This window comes from Hyaena hyaena, unplaced genomic scaffold (genome assembly GCF_003009895.1).
Source record: "Hyaena hyaena isolate Hyena2069 unplaced genomic scaffold, ASM300989v1 scaffold_85, whole genome shotgun sequence".
NCBI lineage: Eukaryota > Metazoa > Chordata > Mammalia > Carnivora > Hyaenidae > Hyaena > Hyaena hyaena.
Window position 1 is genome coordinate 46,254 of NW_024080717.1, and position 25,149 is coordinate 71,402.

The 25,149-nt window shown below is 43.8% G+C and overlaps 1 pseudogene; it reads left to right on the plus strand.

Annotated features, from left to right (window-relative positions):
* Window positions 1–2,027: 2,027 nt before the first annotated feature.
* Window positions 2,028–25,149, plus strand: part of LOC120233118 — a 137,563-nt pseudogene continuing 114,441 nt past the window's right edge.

The window sequence follows — 25,149 nt, forward strand, 5'->3', positions numbered from 1 at the left end:
GAGTTGTAAAATAGCTCCCATGAATTGGATAACTAAGAGAGGTGCCCTCTACTCTGGAAACTTCAGTTTCCCCCTAAAGAACAAATCCCCTCCCCCCCAAATGTCATAATTCTAAGACTGTGTAAGCCAGACTTTGGAAAATATACTACCTACTATTACAATTATCTTACTTAGGCTATGAAGCCCAGATCAAACCCTAGAGTGGGTGTGGATTCCTACTACCTTCCTGCCCCCCTCACCCCTGCCAAAGGGAATAGGGGTTCTTCTTCTCAGTCATTCTGAGAAGAAAATTCCAGGGCAGGAAAATAAACCCAGGCTAGGGCTTGAGAAAATCTGGAGGATCTCTTTTTTCTCTAAATTGGCCGGCAATGGGACCCGGATTCCAAGCTCGGGCAACACATGCAGCTGCCTATGTCTTTTTGAGTCACCTCCCCTGCCACGTAAACAACTGCTGGGAATGAGGCAAAGCTTCAGGGTTTGAGTTCGGACTTGTCATCTCTAAAGATACCTACTTTTCCTGGATGTTGTAAGTTACTCTCTGAAGTTTCCTTTTCCTGGAGAGTTCAAGACATGGCTTTTTAAAAGTGCTGTTTCATCGGGGCACCTGGGTGGCTCAGTTGGTCGAGTGTCTGACTTGATTTCGGCTCAAGTCATGATCCCAGGGGTGGGGGATTGAGCCCCGCATTGGGCTCCATGCTGGGTATGGAGCCCGCTTAAGATTCTCTCTCTCCCCGCCTCTGCCCCCCTCCTCCACTTGTGCTCTCTCTCTCCCTCTCTCTAAAATAGAATACAATACAATAAAATAAGAAGAGAAATTACAAAAAAAAAGTATGGTTTCATCACAATTTCGATATGGGGAATTTGGAGAGGGACTAATCTTGTTTTGAGTCCACAGAAGGGGTGAATTAATTGCATTATCAAGGGAGGAAAGTGCTCCCCAGCACCATTACCATCCAGAAGAAAGACAAAGAGGCAGGGATCAAAGATGGTGACTGCGGGCACCTGGGTGGCTCAGTCAGTTAAGTGTCTGACTCTTGATTTTGGCTCCGGTCATGATCTCACGGTTTATGGGATCAAATCCCACAATGGGCTCCCCACTGATGGCACTGAGCCTGCTTGGAATTCTCTTTCCCTCTCTCTCTGCCCCTCTCCCGCTCAGACACACACACAGCACACACACACACACACACACACACACACTGTCTCTCTGTCTCTGTTTCTGTCTCTCTCTCTCTCTCAAAGTAAACAGTTTTGCTGACTTGAGCTCCTGAGATAGTTTGGGCATGAGACAGAAGTGTGACTTAATGTCTGTGTCACAGACTGCTAAAGCCTGAGACTTCGGTTAACAATTGTTGGAACATTTTATAACAGTCATGAGAGATTGAAAGAAACAAGGAAAAAGCTGATGGGATAATAGGATGCCATTCTTTAGATGTAAGGTTTGAGCACTAATTTGGTTTGGAAAAGTAAGCATAGCATCCATATTTAATAGTGACGAGACTGAATTTACAGAGAGAAGAATTCAAGAACGTGGTGATTCAGTTCCTCCTAGGGCTTAATGTGAATGACTGGACTTAAGACTTCTAACTCAGAATTTATTCCATAAGCCAATTCCAGGCAGTACATGATAGGTACTTGTAGTTTTATGCAACGTATTCAGATAGAATCCACTTTTTCTCACGTTTGGTCCTATAATCTTAAATCTAAGATCATCACGAGTTCACTTTCTTGACTAATTTATTTCATAAGAATTAGTAATATTTTCAGCCTAAGTTTTATACTGCCCAGCCTAAATGTCAAGGGTTGACAGTTATGTCATTAGCATTCAAATAGAATTTGCACCAGAGAGGCAGAGTGCCTGGTGGAAAGGTGCAGAATTTGGGTCTCAAATTTTAGCCTTGCCACTTCCTAGTTGCCAAATCTTGAGCAATTTGAATCCCACTGGGTATTTATCTAATCATACGTAAAATGAGGGGTCTGACTAGGTGATCCCTAAGGGTTCTGGCTTAAAAACTCTATGATTCTAGCTTTTGGCTTTCGGCTCAGAGGAGGGGAGGGTGCAACAGTCTTCGGTAGTCCCGAATCCGGGTTCATCTGACACCACCCGCCTTCACCATGCCGCCTAAGTTCGACTCCAACGAGATCAAAGTCGTATCCCCGAGGTGCACCAGTGGCGAAGTTTGTGCCACGTCTGCCCTTGCCCCGAAGTTCGGCCTGCTGGATCTGTCTCCAAAAATGGTTGGTGATGACATCACCGAGGCAACCGGTGATTGGAAGCGTCTGAAGATTACACTGAAACTGATCACTCAGAACAGACAGGCCCAGATTGAAGTGGTACCTTCTGCCTCTGGCCTGATTCTCAAAGCCCGTAAGGAATTGCTGAGAGACAGAAAGAAGCAGGAAAACATTAAGCACAGTGGAAATATCACTTTCGATGAGATTGTCAACATTGCCTGACAGACCCGGCATTAGCCAGGGAGCTCTCTGGAACCATTAAAGAGATTCTGGGGCCCGCCCAGTTTGTGGGCTGCAATGTTGATGACATCAAGAGTGGTACAGTGCAATGCCTAGCTAGTTAAGAAGTGCAAAGGAAAATATTTCAATAAGGGATCATTTGTAAACCAAACCAAACCAAACCAACCCAACCCAACCCAACCCAACCCAACCCAACCCAAACCAGAAAAACTCTATGATTCTATAAGGAAATCATTGCCTTCTTCCAATTTTGTGTATGGCAGCAAAACTGATATAACAACATGGAAAGGGAAGAGCCAAGAAGCAAGATGGTGCCTCTTACCAGTAGAATAGCTAAATATATTTAAATTAAAATAATAATGAAGAAACAATTTACGTCTCTTTAGACTACAAAAAAATCAATAGAAAAGTCTAATTTCATATGCTGGCACAGCTGTAGGAAAATAGTAACACACGTGTATTCCTGAAGTTACTGATAAAATCGTTTTAGAGGACCTTTTGATACACATATCAAGTATCATACACTTATTTTGACTCACTAAACCCTCTACTCTGATTTTCTATTACAGACTTATATTTCTCCAATTCTAAGACAGTATCAATTTTAAGATCCAGTATCAGTTTAATTGAGGAAATATGAAAATTCAAAAGGAGAAAAATCCATATGTATGAAGATATTTATAGCAGAGTTATTCATAATTTAAAAAAAAAAACCAGAATGTGCAGCCAATAATAAGGAAATGGTTAAGTATACATATTATGTATAAACTGGAATGCTACATGGTTATTAAAATTTTTATGATAAAAATATAAAAGCAGGGGAAAGTGTTTCTAAAATAATGTTATATAATGTATAAAAATTTATAAAATATATAGAATTTGATAGGCATTAGAGACAATATGTCCATATGGATATATGTTTGAAAGAACTCCAAACAAATGAAAATCATTACGCCATTGGCATATTGGAATCATGTTTTTCAATGTCCCTCATATATTTCAAAAGCACTTTAATCCCAAATAAAAGTTTCTACAACATTCCTATCTTGATAGCCAATCTCTTTCCTGCTTTACCTTCGGTCTAGTTTTCTACCTGCCTTGGCAGAGTGGGTAATTTAGATACTCAGCTAGGCAGCCAGGAAGGAGGCACGTTGCGATTTTCGGTAATGACATGTAATGTGTTTACACAATCACTTCCTTCATGAGTAAAGAGTATAATTATGTAGCTGCTGAGGAATAAAGCAATCACTCTCATCTCTACCCAAGAACACTGCCCGGACTTGCAGGAACTAAATATTTTTGAGGGAGGGAACGGGGACTGCGGAGAATTCAGCTCCTGATCATGGGGAACAAACCTCAGCATCTCAGGGATGCTGGTACTTTGCTTTTCTCACAGGGGCTATGGCTCTGCCAGAATTTGGATTTCAGTGTAGTCCAATTGGACTCTCTGGTTGAAAACAGGGACAGTCCCAGTGTGCCTGGCTGGCTCAGACAGTAGAGTGTGCCACTCTTGATCTTGGGGTGGTGAGTTCAAGCCCCACGTTGGGTGTAGAAATTACTAAAAATAAAGCTGTAAAACGAAAATAAAACTGTGACAGCCCCGAACAATTTACATTTTGTTACATTATGGCACGGGACAGATGTGCGTGCATTAATCCCTGAGTTTAGCTATGTGATTTGCCTACGAAAACCAAAACTATGAAAACCCGATACTCAGGTGGGTGAGATACTTGTATTTCAGGAGCAAGGGTTACCTGTCATTTGCTCTACTTTTTCATCTCTGGCTCCATAAACCCACTCCAATGGGATTCTGTCCCAACTATCTCATCGAAATGGCTCTCACAAGAATATTAGTGACATTCTGATCCTGCATTTTTAAAGTGATTTTTAAACGTTTTCTTTTGAAATGATTTCACATGTACAGAAGGTGCGCAAGAATAGTACCAAACACTGCCATGCACCATTTACCCAGCTTCACCACCGTTACACTACATTTACTGTCTCCCTCTCCCTCTCTCCCTCCCTCTCTGGCTCTCATCCCCTCCCTCCTTCCTCCCCTTACCCATCAACACTTCAGTAGTTTCCAAGAACAATGCCATTCTCTGACGTAACCACCGTGCAATTCTCAAATTCAGAAAATGTAACAGTGATATGTATAGAGTCTAGTATGGAGTTCTACTTCTAATTTTCCCAGTTGTCAACAATTTTCAATCGAACCAAATTATTTTTATTAGAATATTCTTAGAGAAACATGGGACCCCTGGGTGGCTCAGTTGGTTAAAAGTCTGACTCTTGATCTCTGCTCAAGTCATGATCTCCTGGTTCCTGAGTTCAAGCCCCACATCAGGCTCTGCGCTGATGGAGCAGAGCCTACTACTTGAGATTCTGTCTCTCCTTCTCTCTGCCCCTCACCTGCTTGGACTCTCTCAAAATAAATTAATTAATTAAGGTAAAATAAAATAAAATAGTTTTAGAGAAACAAAATGGGTGAAACAGTTGAATTTTTAAAAACATTTTTGAGCTTCGAAACCATATTTACAACCATTATTCAGATTTTCTATTTTAATTGTTTTTCACACTCACCATCAGGACTTGTGCCACGCACTCCTACTTTGAAAGTCTTTATCTTGATTAACCACTCAGTCACTGATAGAGCACATCTGTGAGTGAATTTTCTTAGGGTGGAGTCTTTATAGCCCGCATATAAATGAGAATGATTTCTGCAGCTTTTGCACATGACTTGATACAGAATTGTTGAGCCACACACAGCTTTCCTCTTCAAGACCATATAGTCTTGTCTTTTGTATCCGGTAGATGCAGACTGGCTGGGTCTGAGGACCCAGAGGGGTCCCACAGCACCAGCCAAGAGGGTCTTGGCTGCATGTAGGACGGAAATGAGAGCAGAGTTTATGGAAGACCTAGAGGGAACGCAGATAGAGACCGAGTGTAGGGGGCACTTGGAAAGGAAAGGAGAATGAGTCTCATCTTCGCTTGGGGTCTGGGGTTGTTATTGAAGTCGGTGGTCTGGTGTGCGTGTCCCGTCAGGCATCCAGGACCTGGTCAGAACAAGGGCGAGGGCTCAGGTGGCCTCCATAAATCGCTTGTGCCTGGAGCCAGGGGTCTTGGCTTCAAAGTGTCTGGAATCAGTGGTCTTGGAAAACTATCACGACGACTTAGATGTTATCTACTGTGCTGGAAGACACCAAAGAGATCGTTAACTCCTTGGCCTTTACGAGGAGGACATATGTTAAGGCACGTGTAAAGAAATGGGAAAAGTAGCCAAAAAGGACGTGGTTTTCATGGGGGCCCTTCAGTGTGCCTGTCTCATTATTACTCCGTGACACTCTGGAGAAGCCTGATTTTGTACTTCGTGGATAATTTCTTTTTCTGAAAATCTACGGCACTCTTTATCTTTGAAATTTAAAATGTTAGCTGTTCACATTCAGATACTGAACAATTTTAGTCAATTTTGCTTTGTCTGTGATAGAGTCTTCCTGTTTGGAGATGCAACTTTTCTCTTCAGCTCAAGAAAATTGTATTTTCTTCTGCAAATATTGCTTACCTTCCATTTATTCTGGAATTTTCTTTAAGACTCTAGTGTCTGTGTCTCATATCTGATTTTCTTAGACTGCTACTGCATAGGTCTTAGGATAAACCTGTTCTTATTTTTAATCTTAAGCTTCCAAGTACAGTTCATCTTCTGGAAAATGCTGGAGCATTCCATCAGCAGTTAAGATCAGCAGCTATCTTTCCCTCCCTTCGTGAAGGAGGAAAAATCATTTTCCCTCTACTCTACTGGGTTCTTGCCTGAGACACTCCTGTAATCAAAAGACAGATTAACAGGAGAGAAGTGAACAGAAGTTTAATAACATGGATACCTCCTGTATACATACAAGAGAGAGATTCTGAGAAAGGGCCCAGGCCTCCACCTTAAACACCATCTTCAGCTGAAGACAAAAGAAAGATGTCGGAGGTAGGGAGTCAGTTATGGGAGGTGACCCAGCAAAGCCCAGTAAGCAAGCATAAGGTGATGATGCAGATTTGTCCACGCCTTGTGGGATTCTCCCTCTCTGCCCCTCCCTCACTTCTCTCTCAGTCTCTCTCAAAATAAATAAACAACAACAACAAAACAAGAACACAACACAACCAGCCCAAGATAATTCTCATGCCAAAGTGGCATATTTTGGGGTGACAAATTCTACCAGCAGCTGCATCTCAGTGACTTTTTTTGTTTCTTTGTTTTTTATTTATTTCTAGGGGGGGGAGAGAGAGAGAGAGAGAGAGAGAGAGAGAGAGAGACAGCGTGAGCAGGGGAGGGTCAGAGAGAGAGGGAGAGACAGACTCTGAAAAAGGCTCCAGGCTCTGAGCTGGCAGTCAGCACAGAGCCCGACGCGGGACTCGAACCCACGAACCGTGAGATCATGACCTAAGTGAAAGTCGGACGCTTAACCAACTAAGCCACCCAGGCACCCCTCAGTGACGTTTTTAAAGAGCAATTCTCTCCTCCCCCAACCCACGACCCTATCCAGGATCACACGTGACATTTTACTGTCCTGTCTTTTTGGTCCACCTTCAATCTGGAGGTGTTCCTTGCCTTTATTGGTCTTTAATGGCATTGGCATTAACATTCTTGAAGAATATAGGGCAGTTGTGTTGTACTACAGCCGGCGCACAGGGGTGCAAATGCACCTGGCTCCAGGGGTCCCAGACCGGCCAGGTTCGGCCACTCACTGCTGACAAAATCCAAAGGCAGAGTAATGAGTGGTAGTGAAACAAGAAAGGAATTTATTTCAGGGAGGCCGGTACCGGAAAGACAGTGGCCTAGTGTCTCAAAGGCCATCTCCCAAGTACTGACAATACTTCCGGGTTATATAAGGAAAATGTGGGGCAAAGGTGGGTGCAGGTGGGCAGCAAAGGTCAAATTAATCATTGCCTTGGGGTCCATCACTTGGGGTCTTGCTGGCTCAGGGCAGTGGTTATTGCTTAAGAGGGTAATTGCGGTTCCCATCAGGGGATGCTGTGTCCTCAGGGCACCCTGACCAAGCCAAGAGACTAACTGGAAAGAACCGGACTAGAAAGTTTGAGATCAAAATGGAGTCAGCTGAGGTTTTCTTTCAGTAACATGTTGGGGGTGTGTGTGTGTGTGTCGTGGTTTCTCAAGATTACAATGAGGTTATGAAATTTCTGGCAGGAGAATTTCATATGTGGCATTGTGTCCTTATCAGTGTGTTGTATCAGGAGACATGATCTTGGTGCTGATGAATCACTGGGTCGAGGCAGCCTCTTCCACGCTTTTCCCCTGTCAGTTACCTTTTTCCTTTTGCAATTAACATGAACTATTCAATTTTGAGACTGTAAGCCACCGTGTAGTTTTTTAGTTCTTGCTCTGCCTGGATACTCGACGGGCACTTTTATGACGACGTGGCAAGAACCAACCTCTTTAGCGTCAATGTGTGCTTGGCTTTTCTTTCTAAATTTCCTCTCTCAGCTAGCAGTGTCCCTAACCATCCAGAGTTCCCAGCAGAAATCTCAGGCAGCTTGAACTTCTTCTTCTCTGTTACACTTGGAGGGAAGGAAACATTCTTCTTCACTCTTCAAGGTCTTCTTCGTTTTTTTCTTTAATTTTTAATGTTTATTTATTTTGAGAGACAGAGACAGAGCATAAGCAGGGGAGGGGCAGAGAGAGAGGGAGACACAGAATCTGAAGCAGGCTCCGGGCTCTGAGCTGTCAGCACAGAGCTTGATGTGGGGCTTGAACCCGAGAGCAAGATCATAACCTGAGCCAAAGGCAGACACTCCACCAAATGAGCCACCCAGGCATCCCATCTACTCTTTAAGGTCTTCTAACTGGACTGAGAATTAAACTGACATGAGATATATTAACAGGAGGGGAAAAAAAAGTCTGTTTTCTTACATGTGCACAGAAGCCCAATCGTGACACTGAGACCCAAAGGAATGACCAAGGTGGGAAGTTTTTATTCCCTTTAGACAATGAGACAAGTAATGTACGAGGAATCGACAGGGCAAAGAAAATTGAACTTGGGGAGCTTCAATTAGTAAGGAATTCTGAACAGAATTGGGACCAGGGTAGTAAATTAGTAAAAAGTAACAAGGATTGTGTAGAGGCTGCTTTTAGGCAACAGGCTTGAGCAATGGAATGTAGAGCAAGGCAAAAGGGCCCACAGCAACCACCGGCCACTGACCTCCGAACTGATACAAACAGGCCCATCAGAGGACCCGCCTCAAAATTTCCACAAGCTCTAGCTGATGGATGGGTTACTTACAACCAGGCACAGGTACCAAAAATGGGAAAATTCCATCTGTTTCCCATACTCCCTCACACTCCACATCTAAATACAGCACCTGCAGCGGGACAGTCTCTCCTTGGCTGTCCTGCCTTCCACTCCCTTGTGGTGTATTCAGTAAACTTCTATCTCTGTTCTGTCTCAGGTGAATTCTTTCACCGTCTGTGCCATGGGCTTCCATCTGATCGGGTCGCTCCATATTTGGGGGCCCCCATCCGATCGGGAGAGACACCACAGGTTGTTTATATAGCTTCCTTGGCTCTAAATTTCCCATCTTCAGTGATAAGGATGTCTTTCTACCATCTGCTATGAGGAGCATACCTTTTGCACGGGAGACATATCTCCTGCTTTCAGGGGGACAGAGAAGGGTCAGAGTGTCCTTTTTGTGCAGACTGTCTCTTGAGTAACTTTTATGTATAATAATCAATATCATCATCATCATCATCATCATCAATGTATTGATGGATCTTGCATACAAAGTGGCACATGGAGGCAGCCTGCCCTTGGCCCCTACACCCCCAAACAGCCAACAAGTCCTACTGATTCTGTCTCAGGAACTTCTTCCAATCAAGCACCTCATCTACTCTAATACTCCAGCAGCCTCCTAACTGGCCTCTGTGCTTCCAGAATATCATCTCTATTTTAGGCCACCCTCCAGGCTACGCCAGAATGACCTTCCCTAAACCGCACATGATCAGGTCACTTGCTGGCTCTGCTGAACATCTGTCCTCTGCTATTATCTCTGTGTGTTGACCTATCTTTTTTTTTTTTTTAATGTTTTTATTTATTTCTAGGAGAGAGAGAGAGAGAGACAGCATGAGCAGGGGAGGGTCAGAGAGAGAGAGAGTCACAGATTGAAACAGGCTCCAGGCTCTGAGCCGGCAGTCAGCACAGAGCCCAACGCGGGGCTTGAACCCACGAACCGTGAGATCATGACCTAAGCGAAAGTCGGACACCCAACCGACTAAGCCACCCAGGCGCCCCTGACCTATCTTTGTATAAAGAAGGTAAATGTTCAGCATGTCCTCCAAGATTCCCTAACCTGACCCCAGGCTAACCTCACAACCCCCTATTCTGCTCTCCCCACGTTTCCCCGGAGCGCCAGCCAATATGAACTCCTCATTCCTCAAAGGTTTCGTGTCATTCCAAATCTTACGTCTTGGTCCCTGGGGTTCTCTCAGCTTGGGATGCCTTTCCTTCGTTTATCCTTATACCTTCACTCATCCTTTCCAGACTTCTAACAGGTATAACCTTGTCTTTGAAGATTTTCTCATCCCCTTCCTCCCAGGAATCAGTTGCCCTCTGCCTAGACCGAAAAGCTCCTCAGTCATCAAGACTGCTGCTCACTCAGGGTCGTGCCCCAAGCATCTAGACAGTTCCTGGTCAGTGCTTCCTGAATGTTTGCTGACTGAGTGAAAGCACAGTACCGCTGACGCCACACTCGAGCCATCGGACAGAGCATGACCCTGAAAAGTTATAAAGCTCTGCATATAACGGCATGAACGTTTCATATCCTTGTGTCCTACCGACAATGATTTAATGTCTAACCTCAACTGCAGGACAGTTTCCACCTCCACACGTACTGACATATGTTGGGAGAATTATAGGCAGAGCCAAAGTTGTATCTTAGCAGTAAAGTAGAAATGTCACTGAAATGGTGCATCGTGTCTTGGCGGCCTGAGAAAATGGTAATTCCCAAGGCTACTTAATTCACTGTGAGTTAGTTTAGTCATTAGAATAACCTTTGTGATTGCTGAGACATTAACGAGGATAATGCATCTTTTTCAAAGTTTATTTTTGAGAGCGAGCGAGCAAGCACATGAGCAGGGGAGGGGCAGAGAGAGAGGGAGGCACAGAGTCTGAAGCAGGGTCCGGGCTCCGAGCTGTCGGCACAGAGCCTGATGCGGGGCTCAAACTCACAAACTGTGAGATCGTGACCTGAGCCAAAGGCAGACGCTTAACCAACTGAGCCACCCAGGCACCTCTAGAATAGTGCATCTTAATTGAGAGAGTCTTTTTTGTGTGTCTTTTGTTTTTTTATTTTTACCTTCCATGTTCAGGAAAAAGAAAGGATGTTATGACTGACTGACAAAGTTATTATCTGAGGTTTATTTCTAAAAGCGTCTTTCGGGTGACATTAATGTGGAGTATTTTCCAATAGTAAACAATGAAAATATCTTACCGTTATTAGGGGGAATATAACACTATTTTTGAGTGTACAGTATACATCGGTACTACCTAAGGTATACTATGCTGTAACATATACATCCAAAATCTCAGTGGCTTAGAAGAACGAGAAATTTCTTTTTCATGTAAGGTTCAAAAGAGAGTATTCCTGACAGGTGGGTGACGCTTTTCTAAGTGGTAATTCTGGTACCCAGATTTCTTCTCTCTGTGGCTCTGCCGTTTTCAACATAGGGCTTCCGAGGTCATGGCTTATAGGAGAGAAGGCCTGGAATGGGCCAGGCCTGGAATTCATCCGTGTTACTTCTGTCTGTATTTCACTGATTAGGATGTAGACACGTGGCCCCACCGAACTTCAAGGGCAGATGGGAAATGTGGGTGCTCAAGAGGCAGAGGGGAGGTGTTTATTCATCATCTGGCCAGTCTCTGCCAAGAAGATCTCATTTTCTGTGTCTCCTTTAGCAACTCCTGGAGGCCTAGTCACTGAAAAGTTATGATCCTAATTGTGAACCTAACACGTTATTGAACGCGTGCGTGGTGCTTACTAAAGCGTGAAACTAAGGACGGAGAACAGAACGGCCTTTTCAAGTTCATCCTGAGTTGGATAAAAATTAAATAGCAATACGATGTGAAACTGCTTACAAGCATAAGGTTGAACAAAAATCAAAATGGCTGCACTATGCTTCTGTGAGGCTCAGTTTTCAAGTAACCTCTTCCTGTCTTCCGCACACCTCCCCTCCTGCATTCTCAGCCCTTCTGTTTCGGGAACCTGGCAGCACCCTGAAAACGACTGAGGAGGCATGGACAGAATTCCTGTGGAAACCGGCTAGATGCTGCATCTCCCTATAAGCTGCCCGGCCCCTTCCTCCAAGAAGCCTTACGGGATTTGAAGGCTACAGCCTGCCGCAGCCTCCTTTGCCCGGCAAAGCAACAAACCATTCTTCCTCTAGATCCCGGACTCCGTTTTTGCGTTACATTTTGCCTCTGAAGCGCAGAGGTCGGTTTCCGACAACACTTATTTATTGAGATGCACGGTTAGTTAATTCTGGCCATGCTGTCATCACAACACAGAAAGCTTTCTTTTAATTTATGCCTGAAACATCGCAAGAGTCGATGTACCGCGGATGCTAGAAGGCTATGGCAAAACACACGTTGCTTAGTGCTTGATAAAGGCGGCCTGCCCCAAGAGAGTCAGGTGGCGGTGGCGATGGCGATTAACGTGACTGGGCCAGGGTGACTCTGCTGAGAGAGAAGGGACCGTGTGGAAGTGGAGCTGTGTGATTAACCCGGAGAAGTAGCTAGTCCTGGAACAGCCAATTGGAAGGCCTTGGGGCTAAACGTAGAGACCGCGTTTGATGGGAGAAAAGGGTAGAGAAGCAGACATTGCAAAGCACTAGCCAAATGGAGGGGGCAAAGGTGGAATGGCACTTTTTCTTTTTTTTTTTTTTTTTCTGTGTCATGGGGACTGTCGGGGCCAGGGGCAGGCCACCCCAAGATGGGCTTCATCTTTGGCATGAAGATTGTTTTGAGTTAAAAGCCATCGGAACCCAGCAGATTCAGGAAAGGCTCTTGACCTCCCTCTCTCCTGTCTACAGAGTTTTGATAGAGGACCTGCCTCAGGAACGGAACTGTCCCCATAACTACACTACGATATGAACTAGGTGTGATAGACCAGATGAAGCCAACAACAGCTCTTTGATCTAAGTCTGCTATGTCCCGCTGTTTCTGAGTGGCCCTGCAAACATTTGTTTAGCCACCATTTACTCTTCTCCATCATCCTGTGAAGCGCTTTCCTTTCCTTTGAAGTCCTAGATGCCTCCTTCCTTTCCGTAGGTCGTGATGCTATACATCATTTAGCGTGTCTTGGGCATTCCGTGGCCGTGTGGATTCACTGTGAGTATGAAATTAAGTGTGACTTTCTCCTGTTAATCTGTTTCATGTCCATTTGATTCTTGGGCTGGCTTAGAAGGACCTGGAAGGGCAGAGGAAGTTCTTCTTCCCCAGCAGTAGCATATCCATTGAATGCCTAAAGCGGCGGACACTTCTCTGTTTTTTGTTTTTTTTTTTAATTTTTTTAATTTTTATTTATTTCTAGGAGAGAGAGAGAGAGAGAGACAGCGTGAGCAGGGGAGGGTCAGAGAGAGAGGGAGTCACAGACTGAAACAGGCTCCAGGCTCTGAGCTGGCAGTCAGCACGGAGCCCAACGTGGGGCTCGAACCCACGAACCGCGAGATCATGACCTAAGTGAAAGTCGGACGCTTAACCGACTAAGCCACCCAGGTGCCCCCGGACACTTCTCTGTTTATGGTGAATGGTCAGGAAATCTCATGGACTGTACTTAAATGATAAGAAGCGTTTGGCAAGGTATCTTATTTCCTTTTGGACCGTCATCTCCAGATAGCTTTGTGTGAGATGGGTCACTAAGGCAGCCTTTCCTGGGGTGCCTGGGTGGTTCCGTCAGTTAGGCATCCGACTCTTGGTTTCGGCTCCAGTCATGATCTTACAGTTCATGAGTTTGAGCCCTGCATTGGGCTCTGATCTGACAGTGAGGAGCCTGCTTGGGATTCTCTTTCTCTCCCTCTCTCTCTGCACCCCCTTCCCCAGCTCGCTCTTTCTTTCTCTTTCAAAATAAATAAATAAACTTAAAAAATATATAAGGCAGCCTTTCCTAAAAGGGGAAGCATGTAATGGTAACAGCCACCATCACTGAGCATAAGGCAAGGACCAGGTACAATACTAGGTACTTACACATGGTGTCCCCATTGCAGATGGTGATTTGTTTTGAAAGGAACTTGCTAATCTTCTTTTTAATTTTTTTCTGATCGTGCTAAATGAGTGAGATATGTCAAACTAGATAACAGCAATTTTGGAATGACAGCCCCCCTCCTTCTCTAAAAGTGAGGGAATGTGGTTTGCAAAAGACAAATACATTCGGAAATACAAAAATAAGACTTGTCGATAAGAATATTAAAATAGTTCGATTTGGACAAAGCACTTTTTGCTACTTCCTGGAGTTATTCTGTAAAGAATTCATTCGTGACTGAAAAACATTTTGAGGAGAGTTACCGCTTAGGCTCTACGTATTATTCATTTTGGACTAGGCACTAATTTTATAAAACAATAAGAGCATGGTCATTGCTTACCTGCAGTCTTCAGTTTGGGGAGGAAAGAAAACCAGTGGCCCTGAAACACTGGAATTGCTTGGAGAATGTTAAAAAATACTAATGTCTCAGGGAGCCTGGGTGGCTCAGTATGTTGGGCGTCCAGCTCTTGATTTCGGCTCAGGTCATGATCTCATGGTTCTCAGGGTTGAGCCCCGTGTCGGGCTCCATGCTGAAGGTGCCGGGCCTGCTTGGGGTTCTCTCTCTCCCTCTCTCTCTCAAATTTAAATAAGTAAACTTTAAAAAAAATTAAAAAACACAAAAATACTGCCCTCTGGGTCTCACTTCCAGAGATTGTGATGTAACGAGCTCAGGGTGTGTAGCCAAGGTTGAGAACCTTTGCAGATAGACGTGGAAGGAGCATCTGGTACATAGGCGAGAGGATTCGTTGGCCTGGGTTGATAGGATCTGAAGGTTTGGAGCTTAAGATCTGAAGGATGAATGGGAATTTCCCAGGCACATGAATCAGGGAAGTCATTTTGGGGAAATGGTTTGTGTGAGGGTCCAAAGAAAGGAGAGAATGGCATTTGAGGGCATTACTCTCAATGAGTCCTGCTGGCATGTGCCATGTAATGGGATAGGGTGGGGGACATGAGTCCGAAGCCAGAGCTCAGAAGCTGTTTAGTCCAGGCTCAAAGGTTAGATTTCCCCTCCTAGGCAGTGGAGAGATGTTGAATTTTTCTTAAAATTTTTTTAATGTTTATTTATTCTTAGAGAGAAAGAGAGAGAGAGAGAGAGAGAGAAGACAAGCAGAGGAGGGGCAGAGAGAGAGGGAGACACAGAATTGGAAGCAGGCTCCAGGCTCTGGGCTGTCAGCATGCAGCCCAACGCGGGGCTCGAACCCACCAACCCTGAGTTCATGACCTGAGCTGTAGTCAGACACTTAACCAACTGAGCCACCCAGGCGCCCCAAGAGGTGTTAAATTTTGAGTGAGATGATGAGAAATTTTTGATTTCTGAAAACATGGGGAGACCACTTGTCTAAATAAGCAAACCCCCTGTGAGCTTTTACACCAGGTTTCGCCCTCAAAAGGAGGAAAGTCCTGTAAAAACTCTGTCTCGTACAAAAACAAAGGACAGCACGATGGGTTTGTGTCTATACTGGTTAATCCTTCTGGGTTGAAACTGTGACACTCACATGGGCACAAAGTCATGAGAGCCCAGAGATCTGTGGGATGCATGGAGTGCAGGCGACAGTAGAGAGGGACATTAACCCAGTAAGCCTTAAACCCAACAGGCGCGGGAAGTCATAGTGAGGAAGCTTCTGGTCTCTTCGTTGACGAAAGTGTTAAAATGTCTACCCTCAAGTCACGAACTTCTCCAGGGAACTCGACCAGCGTTCTTAATCCTGGACCCCAAGGGAGGACCATTTCAAAGCATATGAAGGTCATCCTGGGCCCTTGCTGGCTGGCCAGAGCGGACATGCAGATTTAAAAGCGTTTAGGCCCTGATGGATACCGAAGAAGCCCACGTAGCATGATCTATGCTTCTGTTTCAAGGGTGGAGGTAGAAGATTGGAGCGAACAATGAAGGATGGTCCCTGCCAGTAGGGAGGGGTCGTGTTCCATCGCTGTCCCTATCATGGAGGCAGAGGAACGGAGAACATATGTAAGGATGGCCTTGCTTCTAAATTGGAGGCATCCATTGTCGTGGTCACCCTCAAGCTGAACAGAGAAGAAAATTACACCCACAGCACTTGCTAAATAAGGACAATGAAAATTATCATGCAGTGCATCTCCTCTCCCTGGCTGTCATGTGAGGCCCCTTTCCAACCCAGCAAATAGACTTGTTACATATCACGCAGCCAATACATGGGACTTAGTAAATCAGAATGATAAGTCTTTTTTTCTGTCACTTTAACATCTTTAAAAGTAATGAATATATCACTCTTCTAATTTTTCTCCCGAAGCCTAGAATTTTAAAATTGAAATCAATACAAGAAAAAAACAATATCACATTTAACTGAGGGTGGAAAGATGAGACCAAGAGAACATCTCATGGCATCGCCCGAGGTGAACTCTGGTTGACCCTCTGTTGTGTCCTTTAACGACAGGACATAGGGATGTGGGTCCCCAGCCTGCCCAGGGCGATTCTGCGTTGGAATATTTTTTCAAAGGCAATTCCTGTCTGCCAGAAACCTCTCTCTCTCTCTCTCTCTCTCTCACATAACAACAAATCCATATTCAACGAGGGTGCAAATTCGTTCTAAATCTTACAGTTGTTATTGACCAAGGTTTGCAGATATTTGAGACCATGACATTGACAAAGAGCTTGGGCTCTTTTTTCCCCCCCTGTGACCTCAAGGTAAACTCTTGCTCCTGATCATAAATTCATTTCAAAATGTTCTGATTCTGGAAGAATCCAATTTGTGGTATGTATGTGTATATTTGAAGGAAGGAGAGTTGGTGGAAGAAAACTAGCTGGAATCGAGGATAGAATTATCCACATCAAATTTATTTATTTATTTATTTATTTATTTATTTATTTGAGAGAGAGAGAGCGCAAGAGAGCATGAGCAGAGGAGGGGCAGACAGGGAGAAAGGGAATCCCAAGCAGGCTCCATGCTGTGTGTGTGGAGCCTGATGTAGGGCTCGATCCCAAGAATCAGGAGATCATGACCTGAGCCAAAATCAACAGTCAGATGCTTAACCAACTGAGTCACCCAGGTGCCCCTTAATTATCTATAATGCATGACCTTACTGCTGATTAATTTAGTAACATAAAAATTGGCATACACACACACACACACACACACACACACACACACACACATAACTTTTTTAAAGCCTACTTATTTATATTGAGACACAGAGAGAGAATGTGAGCAGGGGAGGGGCAGAGAGAGAGAGAGAGAGAGAGAGAGAGAGAGAGAGAGAGAGAATCCCAAGCAGGGCCTGCACTATTGGCACAGAGCCCGATGTGGGGCTCGAACTCACAAACTGTGAGATCATGACCTGAGCCAAAACCAGGAGTCCAACGCTTAACTGACTGAGCCACCCAGGTGCACCTTATCCACATCAAAGTTTAAATCTCAAGAATGTTCCAGAAAGAAGAGAGAAACTCACTGGTGCTCCCTTGAGCAGGGGAGTTAGTCTCTTCCTAAACCAGCCACCTTTCTAATGCCTCAGAATTGTCACAAGGCACCTTCAAACCCTCATGTGATGGACAGATTAAATAAAGAGCCAGACTGCTGTTCCTGGAGACTACTTCAGCCTTTCTTGAGCAAGGAGAGCATAAATGAAATTTTCTTTCCACACCCGAGGGATGTGAGATTTGACGCACACGTTATCCTTAGAAGATTCTATTCTTCCTGCCTGCTCACATGTGCTTTAGCACTGAAACTCCTTCTGAAAATATGTCCTTTTCATCTGTCCCCAGAAATAAAACCTTTCACCCTTGTTTTTGGAGGGCTTAAATGCCTAACGTGTTGATTAGTTTTATCGGCAAACAACGAAGTGGTAAGCGGGTGCTGGGGGCTCGGAAAGATCACAGGGGCTAGAGATCAAGACCCAGATCCTCTCGGTGGCTCGGCAGCCCTGGGTGTGATGGAACAATGACTCACACTTTTTTGTATTTATGCCACACCTCTCCAAACACACACTCGTACACCATAGCTTCCAAGAAACACACGCACAAGACTGGCTATGGACGATAGCAGCAGTAAATGAAATTTGTAAAAAGGCAGAGGAGTCGAATACGCAAGCCACAAAGGTTAATGCAGTTACTCTGAAGAGATGGAAAATTTAATGTGGGCGAAAATGTAAGCGGGACAGTTACACATGAGACTTCTTAGTTTTTAGAGATGGTTTCTCTTAAAGCTAAAATCTGAATCCTTGATTCGGGAGACCTCGCATTACACATTATACAATGACTTAAATAGTTTTACAAAAAATCAAGAATGTTATGGTCAAATGGCTATTTAGCACGAATATAGGCCAAGAACAGGTTCTAAAATGGGGACTCTTAAGCAATATTGCAGATATTTTCTTTTCTTCTTCTTTAATGTTTATTTATTTATTGGGGGTGGGGGAGGAGCAGAGAGAGAGGAAGAGAAAACTGCAAGCAGGTCTGTGCTGTCAGCGCAGAGCCCAACATGGTACTTGATCTCACGAACTATGAGTTCATGACCTGACCTGAAATCGAGTGGGACATTTAACTGACTGAGCCACCCAGGTGCTCTTATATATATATATGTATATATTTTTTTTAAATGTTTCTTTGTTTTTGAGAGAAAGACAGCTTGCAAGTGGGGAGGGGCAGAGAGAGAGAAGGAGACACGGAATCCGAAGCAGGCTCCAGGCTCTGAGCTGTCAGCACAGAGCCCGACACAGGGCTCAAAGCCACGAACTCACCGTGAGATCATGACCCGAACCAAAGTAGGATGCTTAACCGATGGAACCACCCAGGCGCCCCTCATTCTGACTCTGAATGCACAATTGCTATTAGAACTCAGGCAGCTCTTGTTTGCAATGCTTTAATTAAGAAGCATATATGTTGCTATATTGAAATATTTTGATAAGTGATTTTTAGTATAAGTGGTTTCCTTTGTAACTCCATGCATTTTGTTCATGCATTTAAATACTTACTCTGGCGAGGTCCTATGTACTTCACCAGACCACCAACGGGCTCTATAGCACAGAAAAACAAACAAACAAACAAACAAACAAACAAACAAACAAACAACAGACACCTGCTCCAAAGAGGTAAGAAACTAACCTAACATGGTACGGAACTTTCTGATGATCAGGGTGCCTGGATGGCTCCATCGGTTAAGCGTCCAACTTCGGCTCAGGTCATGATTTCACAGTTCATGGGTTCAAGCCCCACGGAAGCTGCTTGTGATTCTGTCTCTCTCCCTCTCCACCCTTCTCCCACTCGCACGCTCTCTCAAAAGACACAAATAAACCTAAAAAAAAAAAGAAGAAGAACTTTCTGATGATCTACCTTGATACAAGTATACACTTAGCAAACCTAAAAGGGAGATAAAATAGTATGTCTCTTAAATTATAAGCCTCTGTCTGGTAAAAAAAAAAAAAAAAAATCCCATGCTCTTGAGTATTTGGTCGAGTTATGAAGAGCAATCAGTGAGTGAAACTCAAGGGGCCCTACACCCTGCTTTTCAAATCGTATTCTATTCATCGAGTGACTAAAACTGGAACATTTTACTTGCGCTGTATGAGAACAGCCTTTGCCATTTTTATCTGAAATCATTTCCTTCTTAATAAATATATTAAGGGGCAACCAATCAGCTGCATAACAAGAAAATGGCCCCAGAGTGGGCTGGATCCTGATGTTTTCTGTTAATATTTTAATATCATACATGATATGCCATCTCGGGCCTCCTACTGTTTCTGGAATCCTCCTGAGTACCCTTCTGCTACATTCTGGCACCCACTCAGAAGGCTGGAATGTACCACTGCTCTGGTGTACACGGCCCTCTTATCACAGAAATCATTCGACCACTTTCTCCCGACGTCTACTGGGGCCAGACTTCCAGTTCTTCACTCTCTCATCATTGAGCCTTTTTCTAGCATCAAACGCTATCTGTCTCGTAAAGTACTGTAATCCTGGCTCTAGCCTATTTAATGTTTATTGTGGGAAATATTTAAGTATCTTTTTATTAAAGTATGCCACACATCAGGAAGAATGGACACGTGATAAGCGGAAGCTTGGTGATTTTTTTACAAAGCGAACATACCTGTGTCGACAGTACCCAGATGGAGAACTAAACGTCACCGACACCCCGGAAGCTCTCTTGTGATGCCTTCCTGGCCCTATGCCCCTCACCCTACCGATATTGACCACAATGCTAACAGCACAGATGAGTTTTGTCTGTTTTTCATACTTTATGGGAATGAAATCATCAAGTATCTCATTTATGTCTGGCTTCTTTTGCTCAACACTGTTTGTGGGATTCAGGTTACTGGAAAATTTTAAACTTGAAAGTTTAATTCTTGTTCATCCCTTTTGAGGGTTTGCGTATGGTATGGGGGAAAAGAACAAAAATATTTCTTTTAGAAACATCGACTCTCAGGGGGCCTAGGAAGCTAACCCCCGTGGTTTAGATAGCACTATTTTTTCCTTGTTCTGTGCGTTCTTTCTTAGAAATTGAGCTCTGATTATAATTCTGTTTCCTGTCATGAGTCGGCGCTGGGTACAATAAAGCTGTGGGCTTGGGTATGTTGGACGCCTCGCAGAAACTATATCTGAACTCTTGAAAGCAATTATACTTAGAAGTTAGACTTTACTGTTGTTCAAAGCCACCCAGGACGGCACAGTTGCCCATTTAAAGCCAACCAGGGCGTACTAAATCCTTTTTGTTTAAAATCCTTTTTCGTTCCTGCTTCTCTTTGTTACATACCTTACAACGTAGATGAGCAGAATCAACACGGGACAGTGGGAAGAAGGCTGGGCAAGGGATCCAAGACTCAGTTTTGGATCCAAACAATGGGCTCCTCCAGCTGTGTCACCCTTGTTCTCTGAGCCTCATCTCTCAGGCTTGGAGGAAAGAATGAGGCGATGTATCCAAAGTGTCCACAGATGGTCTTGTGCCGCAAAGTTGCAAGCCGCCCCCCGTCACCCCATTCTCTCACTCCACGCTAGCTGTTCTTATCCACAGATTTGATTCCTTCTGTCTACTTATCGCTTCTTTTCCATGACCTTCTCTCACCTCGACTGCTCCATTTCCTTTCCTTCCTGTACTTTGACGCATAGCTCCAAGTCTAACATGTTCTTGAAGTTTCTGCTATGGGTGTGTCCACTTCTTTCTCTCTCTCTTCTTTGGACTCTTTTTATCCTCATGGATAATGTTCTCTCTTTGTTGTCTTTTCTCAAATAGGTTATTCATTCCATTAAAAATTAAAAAAAAATATATGTATATATATATTTTTGGTAGGTCCACCATCTTAAAAAGGACACAGCAGACATTTCATGCATAATGTTGACTGCCTGTGAGTATTTAAAAAGAAGGGACAAAATCAACGGTGTGCTGGCAGAAGCCCTGGTCTGATTTCCATGGTATAAATATTTCCACCATGGCCGATTTCAAGCTGCTAACATGATTTCAGTCAAGTCACAGAATTCCTGAATTTTTAACAATTGATCTTATGGGCCAGAGTGAGCTGGGTCTAGTATCCCACCACAGAAGACACTGTAAATAAGAAGTCCCTTCTTAAAAAATAATATTACAGCCTTCGTCCTGATTCATAAGAAAATCTGATGTTTGATTTTGTAAGAGCATCCGATCTCCCAGAAGCAAGTGGGATATGAACGTTTTTCAAGAGTAGATTAACATAGACAGATGCTAGGAGCCAAGGCCTGCTTCTTCAGAAGGATCTTGCTCAGTCTGTCAAGTGCAGCAAACAGTAGCAGTGATTTCATGTGTAGCGTGTGTGTGACCTGGCGTCACCTCAGTCAGAAATGCCACTCTTCTAATCGTAGGGCTGTGCTGCAATTTTAATTTGAAAAGTGAAAATGTTCCCACGGTGGAAACTTTCTTCCCAACATGCTGAAGCTTTGAGTACAGGCTCTCAATCGTTGACGTGAAGGACAATGATTTGGAAGCTGTAGGACGCTGAAAGAGAAAGGTACCACAAAGTGACCAACGATCCTTTATATTCCTTGAGTGCTTTGAGAGACTTTGTACTAAAGTCTCAGCAGTACGCTTACAATCTCCCAGTAGTCGTCAGGCTGGCAGAAAAACACAGCCTCTTAAAAAAACATATGAAGTTCATTTCTGACAATCCATGTCTCCGTAGAGAAAGCAGTCTGGTTTAGTGAGGTCAGAAGATTCTCCAAAACGTCAAGTAAGATTCATCCAAGGTGTGATAAACTTGGACTTCTTACTTAGCCTGAGTCCGATCTTGGGAAATTTATTATCGCCGGTTAACAAGGAAAGAGCCAGGCAAAATGCACATGAGCTGATGTATGAGGGCCATATTAAGGAATAATTGAACTACGCTCTGCTAGCTGGGCCCTGACCCTTTGTTTTCTAACTGAGACAGAACGAGGAACTGACCTACATACCAATCATTTATTTTCTTTTTTTTCTTGAATTAAAAATGAGTTCACTGTACAAAAGTGGCTGGTTTCCACAGCGTGGGCGGCGGGGGGGGGGGGGGGGGGGAATCAAGTGAATGATACAAATAGTTAGTATTCAAAGGGCCTCTGTAAACAATGAAAAGCGATTCTCTGGAACCGCAGAGCTCAAAATAAATAAAGCCTGTGGGCACTTTGGGTGGAAATCATAAGGGTTCGAGATGTTGAAGTCACAGAGCACAGTAGTTCAGAATGTGACCTTATTTAGAAATAGGATCATTGCCGATGTAATTAGTTAAGATTATGTCATACTCAAAAATCTTCAACAAAATACCGGCAAACCGAGTTTAAGAGCATATCAAAAGGATTATATACCACGACCAAGTGGGACTTATTCCTGGAATATAAGAGTGGTTCAGCATATGAGAATTAATAGAATGTGGCACAAAACCCACATGATCATTTCAATTGACGCGGGAAAAGCATTTGACAAGATCCAACACCCTTTCATGATTAAAAAAAACCAAAAACAAAAAAAACCCACCTCAACATACCAGGAGTAGAAGGAAAGTACATCCACATAATAAAAATCATATATGAAAATCCCATAGCTGGGGCACTTGGGTGGCTCAGTTGGTTAAGTGTCTGACTTCGGCTCAGGTCATGACCTCATAGTTCATGGGTTTATGCCCTGCGCTGGGCTCTGTGCTGATAGCTTGGAGCCTGGAGCCTGCTTCTGATTCTGTGTCTCCCTCTCTTTCTGCCCCTGCTTTGCTTTCTCTCTCTCTCTCTCTAAAAAATGAATAAACATTAAAAAAAGAAGAAGAAAGAAAAGAAAACCCCATAGCTAACATCATACTCAGTAGCAAAAGACAAAAAAATTTCCTCTAAGATCATGAGCAAGAGAATAATGCCCTCTCTTGCCACTTTTAGTCAACATAATATTGGAAGTCCCAACCAGAGAAATTAGGTAAGAAAAAGAAAGAAAGGGCACTCAAATTGGACAGGAAGAAGTAAAATTATCTTTGTTTGCAGAGGACATGAGCTTATATGGGAAACCGCTAAGGGTCCCCATGAACGGCGTTAGAACTAATGAATGATTTAGCAAAGTTGCAGGATACAAAGTGAACGTGCTAAGATCAACTGTGTTTCTGTGCACTGACAATGAACAATCTGAAAAGAAAATTTTAAAATATTCCTGATAGCATCAAAAATCATACTTAGGAAAAAACTTAACTGAGGAGGTGTAAGACTTCTACGCTGAAAGCTACAAAACATTACTGAAAGAAGTGCAATACATAAATAAATGGAAAGACATCTGTGCTCACGGATTGGACAACTTAATATTATTAAGAGGTCAATATAGTCGAAAAGCGATCTACAACTCCAACACAAGCCCTATCGAAATCCCAGTTGCACTTGCAGAAACAAAGAAAAAACTCCATCCTAAACTTCATGTGAAATCTCAAGGGACCCCCACATAGTCAAACCAATCTTGCAAAAGCAGAATAAAGTTGGAGGCCTCACACTTTGTGATTTCAAAACATATTTTAAAGCTATAGTAATCAAAACAAGGTCATACTGGCTTAAAGACAGACTTGCAGACCAATGGAATGGAACAGAAAGCCCCCAGATAAGCCCTCACATATATGGCCAAATGGTCTTCAACCTAGATGCTAAGACCATCTGATGGGGAAAGGCTAATCTTTCCAACTAATAATGCAAGGAAAACTGGAGATTCACATGCAAAAGAGTGAAATTGAACCTTTCTCTTATACCATATACAGAAATTAACTAAAAGGGTGCAGGATGAGATGCCCCAAAACGTGCCACTTTGACCTAAAGATTCTTTTGAATTAAAAGTAATCAGAACACAGCAGATGCAGGGAAAGCTCTCGGCCTCCCCCATAACTGTCCACACTGCCACTGGAAAGGAGAGCCTGTCCTGCTATTAACAGAATCCTCTTTGCCTAAGAGACTCATCTGCATAATAGGGCAACCTTGTTTTGCCAAAGATCTTTCACTTTCTTGCTAATGAGCTTTCTCCGCTTTGCATCCTCAGGTCCCCACCTTGTTCCTTAGCTCATATAAGCTTCGTGTTGCCTCACTGTCTGTGTGCGTTCCTGTCTGTGTGGACTCCCTGTACATATGCTATCAGGTTTGATCTTCTCCTGTTAATCTGTCTCATATCAATTTGATTCTAAGCCCAGCTGGAAGATCTTGGAGGGGAGAGGACTGTCTTCCTCTTTGATGAAAACATGAAGGAAGAGCTTCGTGACTTGGGCTTGGACAATGATTTCTTGGAAATGACACGAAAGGTACAGAAAACAAAAGCCATAAGAGACAAATGGGACTCTATCAAACTTAAAAGCGTTTGTGGATTGCTCTTTTTTGTGGCGCCTCGGAGGCTGTAGGTGGCTTTAGGATGAAGCTGAACATCTCTTTCCCAGCCACTGGTTGCCAGGAACTCATTGGAGTGGATGACGAACGCAAACTTCGTACCTTTTATGAGAAGCATGTGGTTACAGAAATTGCTGTGGATGCTCTGGGTAAAGAATGGATGGGTTACATGGCCTGAATCAGTGGTGGTGATGACAAACAGGCTTCCCCATGAAGTGGGGTATCTTGACCCATGGGCCGTGTCTGCCTGCACCTGATTTGGGGCCCGTGGGATCCAGAGCAAGGAAGACTGGAGGGAGAAAGCACAAAGCTGTCCGGGGTTGCACTGAGATGCCAATCTCAGTGTTCTCAACTTGGTCATTGTAAAAAAAAAAAAAAAAAAAAGGTGGGGAAGAGGATATTCTTGGACTCACTAGTACTACTGTGCCTTGTCTCCTGGGGCCCCAAAGAACTAGTGGAATCACAAACTTTTCAGTCTCTCTGAAGAAGATGATGTCTGCCAGTATGTTGTGAGAAAGCCCCTAAACAAAGAAGGTGAGAAACCTAGAACCTAAGCACCCAAGATTCAGCATTCTTGTTCCTCTACG